The 12102-nt window shown below is 41.8% G+C and overlaps 2 protein-coding genes across 7 annotated transcripts in view; one reads left to right on the forward strand and one right to left on the reverse strand.

The window, feature by feature from the left end:
* Positions 1-11017, reverse strand: part of CD274 (CD274 molecule) — a 33520-nt gene extending 22503 nt beyond the window's left edge. Inside the window, exon 1 of the transcript XR_014016006.1 lies at positions 10924-11017. The gene's annotated coding sequence lies outside the window, so the exon portion shown is untranslated. The remainder of the gene's footprint in view (positions 1-10923) is intronic.
* The window catches only part of PLGRKT (plasminogen receptor with a C-terminal lysine), a 52890-nt gene that overhangs the window by 311 nt on the left and 40477 nt on the right, over positions 1-12102 (forward strand). Inside the window, exons 1-2 of one of the 6 annotated variants that reach the window (XM_081236232.1) lie at positions 10458-10563; positions 11652-11779. The gene's annotated coding sequence lies outside the window, so the exon portion shown is untranslated. The other 5 variants (XM_081236234.1, XM_081236236.1, XM_081236231.1 and 2 more) reach the window with 5 other exon arrangements.

Consider the following 12102-nt stretch of genomic DNA (forward strand, 5'->3'; position numbering starts at 1 on the left):
TTAACCAGTTTTATGTTTCTAAAAATGACACTCAAGACCCAGGACATAGATTTCAAGACCTGCTAGTGGGGTCATGACCATCACGTGGGAAAAAGCTGGCTCTAGAGCCACCTACCACTAACTAGCTGAGTTTTCCTGAGCAAATAATTTACTGAGTAGGCAGGAATAAGTGATATCCTCTTAGATGGCCTCTATGATACATGAATAATTTTTAAAATTGGGGGCGGTGGGGGGGATGTTTAGTTGCTTATTTGTTTTACCAAAGCAATGTTCAAGGTCTACATAATGGTCAGCAGGCAAGGCAGGAGGTGAATGGAATTTGCCTTTCTCTGAAGTTGTTGATGGTAATGGTAGGTATTTACTCAGCTTTCTCCTCAGTGATTTACATATTACTAATCTGAGGATTTGTGATTTTGTTCATCTCACCCACCTGTTTCCATTCATTTTCCTATACTGTTTATCAAGTTTCTTAATGAAGCCATTCATTTTCCTATACTGTTTATCAAGTTTCTTAATAAAGTTTTTATATCATCTGGAGATAGAAAAACAGGGTGTGTTTAGAAAAAAAGAGATTTTATCACTTCAAAAAAGTATATGAAAATCTAACAGCCAGGGGGGCATCAGTCCCAAAACCTTGTTCGTGTTTTGTGATTTGGGTGAAGTGGATGGAGGAGTCCTGAGATACGAGACGAGCAGTGGGAAGCCAGAGCTGTAGAACTAGGCACCTGATCATCTCCAGTATCGCCATGTCCCATTCACACCCCTCTTAATCTGTTCATTTTTAGAGGTTAAAAACTCATCATTGCTGATGTGCTATTTCTCAGAGTGTTTCTGAGGGTCACTTGCATCACAGTTGACTTGGGATAGGTGTTTAAATACAGATTCCCGGTCTCTGCCACAGACCTGTTAAATCCAATTCTCCTGGGGGTGGTCCTGGGAGTCTACATTTCGACACCATCCCCACATGAGTCATGTGCACACTGAAGTTTTTAAATTTGATGATATAATGTTCAAGGGAAAAAACTGAATGAAGAGTTCTTTGCAAGTACAGTTATAACTCTCCTTCCTCCATCTAATTTGGTTAATTGGTATCAACACCATTCTTCACTCTACCTCTGCCTGTTCTACTTTCACTTTTGCCCCTAAAACAAGAGAGATGATCTTTGTTTGTCCTGACCTTAGAGAGAGAGATTCCAGGCTCTTACAAGTGGGTCTGAAGTTAAACTAGCAATTTCCTGGTAAAGGAGCAATTTCCAGTAAACTTTCTTGATCATCAAGAACAGGACATAATAAAAATACTTAAACAAACAAAAAATATTAACAAACTACTTTGTTTTCATTGAATATGTAGAAATGCATTTTATTATTATATATAAAGAGAACATCCAGATTTCCCCCCATGTTCTATTTTTGATTGTGTAGGGTGGTAAACCACTGCCATATGTTATGCCCATTTCTCTCTCTCTGTCCCCATCCACCAACTCTCACCTTCTGTTGCCTCCACCTTTGCCATCCACCCCCATAGATTGGTGCCAAACAGATTTCATGGAGCAGAACACTTTGCTCTGGTTATACAATACAACTGTTTAAAATACAGGAGCAAGTAACATGTGTGGATGGCCAAGGGGTAGCAGCTTTCATCACTTGACACCCATGCTCAGATGCTTCTCTTACTTAACAAGGACTGTATTTGTCTCTTACTTCCTGTCCTGAGCTGGAGGAGAGCTGGTCAGGTGAAGAGCTCTTGGCTACACAGGGCAGCTCTTGGCTGCAAAGGGCAGCTCCCACACTGTGGGTTCTTTAAAACAAAGATGAGGACTCCAACAATGTCCCTTGTCCTCAAGGAATTCACAAACCCAGCCATAGATAATTATGACCCAGGTAAATGCAGTGGGAAGGTGGGAACACTCTATGGTAAATATTTAATTCCAAGGAATCTCAATAAATGAACTGAAGGCTGCTAAAAATAGAATTTACAATTGGGAGATACCCTTTCAGAGAATACTGGGAAATATTTTATAGATTTAATATCTTAGAACTAAGTAACCTAAGTGAATGTTGTACAAATGAAACAGTCCCCTTGTGAGTCATTTTACTTGGTTCGAGAACATGATTTAGTTCAAACGTGTCTGTAGAATTGCCTCCAGGAGTATTATTTTATACTCATTCTTGGTTTTAAACTAAGAACAATATGACTTCTAAGACTCTAAAAGTCTTCAGAATCTCTACTTGAAAGGGAAAAACTGATTTTTGTTTTCTGGTATAAGTAGTTATTCAAAGGCCAATTATAGTCACATCCAGGTTACTGGATCTAGAACCTAATTAATCTGCCATTCATGATAATAGATTCATCATAAAAGAATGAGATGTAGTTTTTTCTTTTCCCCACCCTATCCTGAAAGGACAGCAAGGCCTTTCTGTTTCTGGAGAGAGACAGAGAGGGAGGGAGAGGGAAAGGGGGAGGGAGAGAGAGAGAGAGAGAGAGAGAGAGAGAGAGAGAGATTCCAAACATAAACTAATAAACATAAATTTCAGATACTGGAGAGTCCTATTAGAAACAAAAAAAAAGAAAGAAAACGAGGTGGGACAATATGATAGAATACCTAGATGTGAGGCTCCTTTAGTGTAGTGGCCAGGGAAGTCTTCTCTAAGAGACGATATTTGAGACACGAATTATGAAGACAAACATGAAATGATTTGCAGGAAGAACATTCCTGGTAGAGGGGTCAACAGATGCAAAAACCAAGGCTTTTGCAACAGATGCAAAAACTTGGCAAGTTTTAGGGATGGAACAAATGTCATTGTGGCTGGAGTACAGAGTGAAAGGAGGGGTGGTAATCAGATCAGATCATGGTTTTGAGGACCAAGGGAAGAGGGCTGGATTCTAATTGCAATGGAAAGCCGCTGGATAATTTAAAGCAGTAGGGTTACCTGATTGGTGTTCCAAAAACATCACTCTAGCTGTGGTCTGAAGCATGGAGTACAGAGGGGCTAGTATGGAAGCTGGGAGTCCTTTAGGAGCTATTGCTGTAGAGTACATTCAAAATATAATTTGGAAGCAGAACTAATAGAACTTGTTGAGGGATATTAGTAGTAATAGAGAAAAGGGAATCAAGGATGATAGATATGATGTTATACGCTGTTTCAGGGTAGGATACTATAGCCAGAATTACAGGCTTTCACAACATTTGTGAGCTCTTTAAGGAAGTCTAAAAATGAAACACAAACTCTCCCATTAAATTATCACTGGAAACTGGTTGTAACCCATCAAGAGACTCATAACTTATTAAGAAGAAATTATTGATACAATCCTTTGTAGAAATGGAAAGTTGGTGGCAGTATGCTGCAAGTGGTCCAAGGCCTTGGTCCTGCTCATGGGATTTAATCAGGGCACAACATGACTGGTCTAGGTCATTTGCTATCATAAGCTGAAGAAATTCACTGGGAACACTGTGCCAGAGATAAGAGGAAAAGGCTCTGAGTTATGGTTAGAGCATTCCTTTGACAAGTATGCAGAGGGGAAGCCTCAGAGGCTGAGAAATGCCATCAGCTAAGGCAATAGCATTAAGGTGTGTGTTTGTGTGTACTCTAGGCATGAACTGGTTTACTCCTTACAGAATATGGCAGAGTGGAGAGTAAGGAGAAAGCACAGGTTTCATTCGCGCTTGTGCATGAACAAGCCAAGTAGAAACATGAATTATAGACTAGAGTAATAGACATTTTACAACCCCAAGCAAAGGCCCCTGATCTCTTGCTAATTTTGTGTTAATCAGAGTTGACATAGCAAAAGAGACCATAGCAGCATTTTAAGAGTAAGATAGGATAGTGACACTCTGACCTCAAACACTGAGGTAGACTTGGAAAGTCAGAAGCAACATAGGCATACTTCTACCTCTTCAAGTCCAACTCTCTCAAGGCAAGGCCCCAGGGGGTGAAGATAAGTAGTTTCCCCAAACCCAGTGAGGCCTGGCCTAGGTGTGAATTGGACAAGGTGGTTCTAGTTTGCAGCTGATATACTGTAGGGTTGATATCGAGCAAAATCATTGGGTATCCATTATTCTGTATGTCACAGACTCCAACAGTTATGAAGATAACCCTCATTTGCTTGGTTTTGATAAAGGGGATAATTAATGCCTGCTGTAACCACAAAAAAATTAACCCAGTGAACTCATCATTTTTCATGTGTTCTTGGAGATCCTAAGAGGAAGATGGGGAGTTGGCATGGGGAAGAATAAAGTCTAACATTGACATGCTTGTTCCAAGGTTTGCTTGGAAGAATTTTAATGGACACTGTCAGGCCAAGCTCTGCAGCACTTCCAGAGATTCTTGCCCCAGAAGGAAGAGAAAAAGAATGAAGAATGAACTCTGGGTATGGTTTTTTGATGTCCCTGGATGGCCCAAACAGATGTTGTGTCCCTCTTGTGAAGAGCTGCAAAAGAGAGAATATATAATAAGGTAGATAATTTTATTAATCAGAGCTCAGGGACTGTTTTCAACTTAAATTGAAATGCTACCTGGGATTCCAGGTAGGAGACCAGGCTGAATTTCTCAGAGGTGCAGGAGGCTGAGAGTCACTGGCTAGGAACAGGGTTATGTGAGTGGCATGGGCTGTAGGTGAAGGAACTTATCAGGGGTTTAGTCTAGTGATATGGAAGCCTCATGGTTGAGAAGAAGGAAAAATATAAGCAGCTACTGTAAGTGGAAAAAATATTTGGAAAGAGAAATATCTAGAGAAGATTTTAGGTGTTTCCTGTTAAATATGCTGTGCAGATCATTTGCAGGGACTGCTTAAGAAAGCTTATGTATTATTCTTAAGTGCTTCAGCTGTCAGTTGATGTTTTCTTAGATTGCTATTATATGCTTGGACTGAACCATGTGAAGCTTCAGTTTTATTCAGGTTACACTCTGAAATATAATCGCCCACTGCTCAAAAAAGCTTTCCTTGACTTGGCTACCTCCTTAAATTACTATCATCTCTGATTACTCCATTTCAATGGCAAACCTCAACAAACTATATCATCACTTTTTCAACTATCAAGTTAACAAAACAAAATGCAATAATTATAATAAAGATTATAAATATAGCATTTTTATAAAATATATAGCATTTTTTGTCAGACACCGTGTCTTGATGATTTACCTACATTAGCTAGTCTACATTTTACAACAATCCTATGAAGAAGATACTATTATCCCCCCTATTTTATTTTTTAATTAATTAATTAATGGCTGCGTTGGGTCTTCATTGCTGCATGTGGGTTTTCTCTAGTTGCGGCGAGGGGGGCTACTCTTCCTTGCTGTGTGTGGGCTTCTCATTGCGGTGGCTTCTTTTGTTGAGGAGCACGGGCTCTAGGCACATGGGCTTCAGTAATTCTGGCGTGTGAGCCCAGTAGCTGTGGCTCGTGGGCTCTAGAGTGCAGGCTCAGTAGTTGTGGTGCTTGGGCTTCGTTGCCCCAAGGCATGTGGGATCTTCCCAGACCAGGGATCAAACCCGTGTCCCCTGCATTGGCAGGAGGATTCTTAACCACTGCACCACCAGGGAAGTCCCTATCACCCCTATTTTAGACATGTGGATACCAAGGCACAAAACTTTAGTAACGTGTCTGAGCTTATATAACTAGGAAGTGGTACAGCTGAGGTTCAAACCCAGGTACTGTGGCTTTAGTGTCTATGCCCTTAACTACCATACAAGTGTATCCTTGTTCACTGCTGGTGGCATCACGTATTTGTTCAACCTCAAAAAATTAAAGATAGAGTTACCATTTAACCCAGCTAATTCTACTCCTATGTATATAACCAAGAGAATTGAAAACATAGGTATAAAAAGTTGTACATGAATGTACATAGCAGCACTATTCATAACAGCAAAAATGTAGGAACAATCCAAATGTTCATCAGTTGTGAATGGATAAACAAAATGTGGTATATCTATACAATGAAATATTACTCAGTCATCAAAAGGAATGAAGTACTGATACATGTTACAACTTGGATGAACCCTGAAAACCTTATGCTATGTGAAAGAAGCCATATACAAAAGGCCATATGCTGTATGATTCTATTTATATAAAATGTCTACAATAGGCAAATCTATTGAGACAGAAAGCAGATTAAGAGTTGCCAGGGGCTGGGGTGGAAGGGGGACAATGGGGAGTGACTTCTAATGGGTATGGGGTTTCTTTTTGGGGTGATGAAAATGTTATGGAATTAGATAGGGGTGATAGTTGAACAACATTTTTTTTTTTTTTTGCGGTACACGGGCCTCTCCCGTTGCGGAGCACAGGCTCCGGACGCGCAGGCTCAGCGGCCATGGCTCACGGGCCTAGCCACTCCGCGGCATGTGGGATCTTCCCGGACCGGGGCACGAACCCATGTCCCCTGCATTGACAGGCAGACTCTCAACCACTGCGCCACCAAGGAAGCCCTCAAAAACTTTAAAAAAATTTATTACTCTATAAACTTTTAGTTATTATTCTAAATATTCTTTTTTAAATTCTGGGACTTCCCTGGTGGTCCAGTGGCTAAGAATCCATGCTCGCAATGCAGGGGGCCCAAGTTCCATCCCTGATCAGGGACCTAGGTCCCACATGCCACAACGAAGATCCTGCGTGCCGTCACTAAGACCTGATGCAGCCAAATAAATAAATAAATAAATAATTTTAAAAAATAAAAAAATAAATTCTCATTGGAGTATAGTTGATCTACAATTCTGTGCCAGCTTCAGGTGCACAGCAAAGTGAGTCAGCTACACACATACACATATCCACTCTTCCTTAGATTCCCCTCCCATATAGGCCACGGAAGAGCACTGATTAGAGTTCCTTGTGCCACACAGTAGGTCCTCATCAGTTATCCATTCCATACATAGTAATGTGTATATGTCAATCCCAATCCCCCAATTAAAAAGTTTGTTTTCTTAAAAAACTACTTTATGGATATACAGGGAAACATTGAGTAACTTTACTGTCCTGAGGTAGGGGACTTTAAATGAGTTGAGGACTTTACGGATTTTACATCAATTCTTTCTATAATATGTATACTATTTAACACAGTATTTCCAATCAAAATATTAAAAAGCTATATATATATGAGGCGATCATTACGATGTTATTTTTTTTAGGCTCTGGGAAGCCATCTAATTCTTTTTTTATAATTTTTATTTTATATTGGAGCATAGTTGATTAACAATGATGTTACTGACAGTAGCAAAAAAAATCAGGAATATCCAATGATGGAAATTGTATACATACTTGCTGAAAATCTTACATATGTTAAATGGTATATATGAATTCCATTTAACAACATGAAAATCCTTATGCTATAATGCAAAATGATTTTTAAAAGTGCCTATTTGTATGTGTGTATAAAGCACATATACATACATTCACAAATTCATACAATTAGAAATAATGTACACACCAGTTAAAGTTATATGTCATTTGATATTGAAATAATTTTCCTTTAATATTTTCACCCCACAGTCTATAAAATATGTTCAATATCTATACCAAGATTTCTCTCAATTCCCAGAGTAGATAGTCTCATAGTCACTTTTTTCACTTATATTTTAAAATACATACAAGAGTATTTATGTGTATAAAGTGTATCCATTGGGTTTCCATCAGGAATCAGAATTCTACTCAGTTGGTTTGACTAAAGAGATCTTAGATGCTAATTAAAGGAGTGGGGGTAGGGTTAAGAGAACCATCCAGCCGAGTTATCCCAACCACCAAGCTGGGGTGAAGAACCATCAGGTTGAGAGCAGCGGGAAACCCATAGCATCTCTAAGCTGAAGAGCAAGGGAGGAGAGCATATCCAGAGCTCTGTGAGCTGGAGCCACAGAGGAGGGGCCGCGGGTCAAGAGCTGCAGTTGTGGAGGGACACAACCACTGCCAGATCCTTAAACAAAGAATGGATAAAACATACCCTACCTCTCTTTTCTCCTGCCTCCTGTCTCCTGTGGATGCCTCCAAAGTCCCAACCCAAATGGAAGCCAGCTGAGAAGAGCCCAGGTGCTGTTTTCCAAAGAGCTCAGCTGCTGGGGTATAGAATAGGGCAAGGAAGGGAGGAGAATGGATATGAGGGGAGGCAAATAGAACACCCAGATAGTCTACCTGTTTTGCCACCCAGTATTTATTCTTCCCCTTTGCTCAGATGGAGAGAAATGCATCCCCTAAACATAAGAATCACAGAGTCCTACCAAGTACTATATTGCTTTGAGGTGACGGCAATACTCTGACCTAGAAACTAAATTATAATGTTTGTCTCCATCAGTACTCTTCATCCAAGGAAACAGGGAAAGGAAGGGCAGGGAAGAAATAATCAATTAACGTTTTATATACAGAGCTACAGTAGTCCCTGCCTCTATAGCTTGTTGCTAGGCTAAAATTGATAATCATAATTTCCTACTTCATTCACTTTTGTTTCCCTTACCGTATACAGTATCTTAGTAGATTAGGATTTTTTACCTAGTATGGTGATACAACACTTTAATTCCTGTACGGTCTGAAATTTAAGTGCTCCTGACTTTATCAGGTTACTGTAGTTATCTAATGATCATTATTATTGCACATGGGAGTATTAAGATATGCTCAGTGAATCTTTGGGAGTCATGCACATTTCTCCTTGCCCTCATTGTATAGCTGCAACCCCATTTCCTCTTGGTAATTAGGATCAGTTATTCCAATTCCATCATCATGAGGAACCAAACTGATCGGGGGCAGTTTCAGCTTCCAATTCAATGGAGCTATGGCTGGGTCCTCTAGTGGAAGCATTTCTTCCTTTTGAACTAGGACTTCAAAGTATGGTAAACCCAAGGTTGTAGAAATGGTGTGCTGGATATTTTCATTTGTCCTAGGTCTTTGTGCCTAGGAACCTCTACAGACTGTATGGATCTGGCTCCCCCATCTTCTGGCTTTCTTGTGGATCCAGCCAATGGAAGATTTCAGCAGGATATCAGAGCATGGAAGGACAGAAGGATGTATCTTTCTTTTCCACCCTATCCCCGCTTGGAGCTGCGGTGCTAGCAGTGGCTACAACTATAGGATCTTACCCTCCTGGGCCAAAGGTCAGCATCGACTGCTTTCCTCTCCTGAACAACATAGCTCCTGTTGGTAGCCCTCTTATACAGCCACAGCTATGGCTCTCACCTGGTTTTAGTAACTGCTCCCTTACCTTTGTCCCTTCAGACCTAGAGTTAGTAACAGGATCCCACTGTTGCTGGTTACTACTGTTTATTTAATGCTAACTGTGTGCCAGACATGGTGCTAAGTGCCTGAATATATTATCTCATTTAGTCTTCACAATCCAATACATTAGATGGCTGTAGTCCTATTGTAGAGATGATAAAAGTAAGTTTTGGAGAGGATGAAGAGTGACAGTGATGGAGCTGGAAATCAAATCAAATATAGGTGTGCTTACGCTAGAGTCCAAGTAGTCAAATGCTATCATACCAATTGTTATCCCCTCTTAAAGAGTCAAAATTCCACGTGGCTTTGCTTCTGTGGTGCCCCGGTCACTCTGGCAACAGGTCGGTGTGGTGTTCGCTCACATACAGAGCCTGGGGAAGGTTAGATCCCTTCTCCACAAATGTGATGGTCAGCCAGGGCTAAGGGCAGTGACCTTCCTCATTGACCTTCCTCAAGGCCAGAGCCTGGTGAAGTCCATGCTATTCTTCCAAGCCATTTAATAACAAAGAACAGAATGCCAACAGTTCCTCAAGTATTCTCTCAATGAAGCTGGGAGAGAGGCTTGACTTACTCAAGATAGAAATTACTAGTGGGGTGAGAAGAAATGAATCTCTCAGAGCAGAAGGGGAGAAAGATAGCTCTGTCAAAAAAAAAAAAATTAATTTGGTAACTCTGGTCAAGTCTGCTCTTTTTCGTTTCCTGTCTTAATCTTTTTGCCACTTTAAGGTGGCAGCTCAACAGATGGAGTAGGCTGAGGCTCTAACAAATTAAGTAAACTATGTCTGTGCTGAGATTCAAATGGGAAAAAAAGTCCACGCTCAACATAAACCTGTTCTATAAGTAGAAAAGCCCTTACAAATGTTTATAACTGTGGATTATGCTTAAGTGACAACCGCTCACGAGACACATTCTCTTCTAGAAACAGAGCCTACAAGTGGTGGTTGACATTGTATGTGAAGAACTGTGAGATGGCTCATTAAGCTCTATGGAGGTTTTAGCTCTGCGAGGGAGCATGGATTGCTCAGGCTCCTCGTGGGTAACTGACAAACCTCACTGAGGACTTTAAGTGAGATTTCCATTATGCTTCTTCTGCCTCCCCTCAAAATTTGAGTCGCTGGATTTTGAATTTGCCTTTTTAACCTGCCCCTCCCAGGCGCCAGGCGGAAAAGAAAACACCAGGCCTCCTCGGTCAGGCAAGCGGGCCCTTTAAGGGAGACGAGAGCTGCGCTGATAGGCTGAGGCTCTGAATCCCTGCCATGGCCAGCCAATCCCAAAGCTCTGCGGGGCGAGACCCGGTCCGTGCGGCGGTCTGGGACCCTTGCCTGGAGGCCTCTGCTTTGATCAGTGTCCCCGCACTTCCAGTGCCCACTGCCCAGTGAGTGAGCGCCGGCCGTGCGTGCCAGGCCGGTCGCAGGCTGCTGGGGAGGGCGGGTCCGCGGGGCTGCGTCTGCGTCTGCCGGCGCCGAGCTCGGGGCCCCGGGCTTGCGGGGCCGCGCTGGGTGCCCTCTCCTCGTGAGTGCCCTTGGCTCTCCCGCTCCTAGTATCGCCAACCTCGTTTCGGAGGAACCGGTTCTAGTGCTAAAGACTCCAGACCTCTCCCATACCGTTGTAATTAAGTTGGGGGAAGTAGGCAGAGCGTTATCAACGGAAATAAGCATACCACTGCAGGAATTCCCAAGTTACTGTGATTGGGTCCAGGATGAGCGGGTGGAGTTATAAATTACAGAAAACCTACCTGAAGCTCTGAGTTCTCGGCTGGAATTTGCAGGGGAAATGAGCTAGTTGGAATGGAACCCAAAGACTTATTGAAAATGATTGTAATCATGCAACCAGTCAGAAATGTAGGTAGTTAATGTGTCATTCGATCAGGAAATGAGTCAGCGCAGAAACTTGGATGACAGAGGTTATGGGTCATGGAATTATCCTTTTTTTTTTCTTTTTAAAGTAAAATCAAATCCTGGTTCCTAGATGCAACCTGAGAAGGGCTGCCCGGAACTTGCGGTCCCAACACTTCTTCCTCAGAAATACCCATGCCTATTGTTATCTGTAGCACAGCTGAGGCAGGGTTGGAGCATTAAAGAGTCCTTTCTAAGGTCTCAGGAGCAACTGAAGGAAAAACGAAGGCAGAAAGGACCCAAATCAGCATTCTTAGCCCTCTGACACACTCTGGTGTCAAAGTTGTAAGTAGCAAGGCGTTTGTCACCAATGACAAAGTGTTAGCATTTTTGAAAGACTCACCTTATACAACTTGGTGAATTCAAAGTTACTCCTATTGCAAGGTCACTCTTGTTTATTTTCTGATATATATTTTGTGAGTGGGAGAGTGAAAGCTGAGAGTATTCTGGATACCCTAAGGAACCTCCCAGACTTTGGAAAATGGCTTTCTTAGGGTGGGAAAAGAAGAAGGTTGAAAATACCGAATTCCAGGGCACAGTTTACAAGGTGTGGTGCACTCATTTTCAGGTGTGGTCTCCTTTGGGAACCAAGGGAAAGCTCTTCTTCCTGCTTGGCTTCTACCTTTAACCTGTGGGAATATCCCCTGATACATTGAAACTACAATCCAGACCCAAGAGAGCAAAGCCAAGAAAAAGGTAAGCCTAAGTCCTAACTTTCCACATAGTTTCTCTTCCCTGGATGACTGACATGAGGATTGTCACTCCACTTAGGGAAGAGTCCACCCCCTTATAAATAGGAGCACTCTAAGGGACATAACTCTGACATACAGGGTGTGTGTGTGTGTGTAAATGGGATTAGAGGACAGCTGTTTTCTTTATACATGTTTGCTGCATATGTAAAAATTCAATGATCTACTCCTACATGCAAAAGAAAAAATAAGGAATGGCAACTGCCTGAGCTACACTTTCTCTTGTATCACTCATGCTTTCTGCACATTTGTGGGAAAGAGACACCTTGG

The sequence above is a fragment of the Mesoplodon bidens genome, assembly GCF_964165515.1.
Source record: "Mesoplodon bidens genome assembly, chromosome: 6".
Taxonomy (NCBI): domain Eukaryota; kingdom Metazoa; phylum Chordata; class Mammalia; order Artiodactyla; family Ziphiidae; genus Mesoplodon; species Mesoplodon bidens.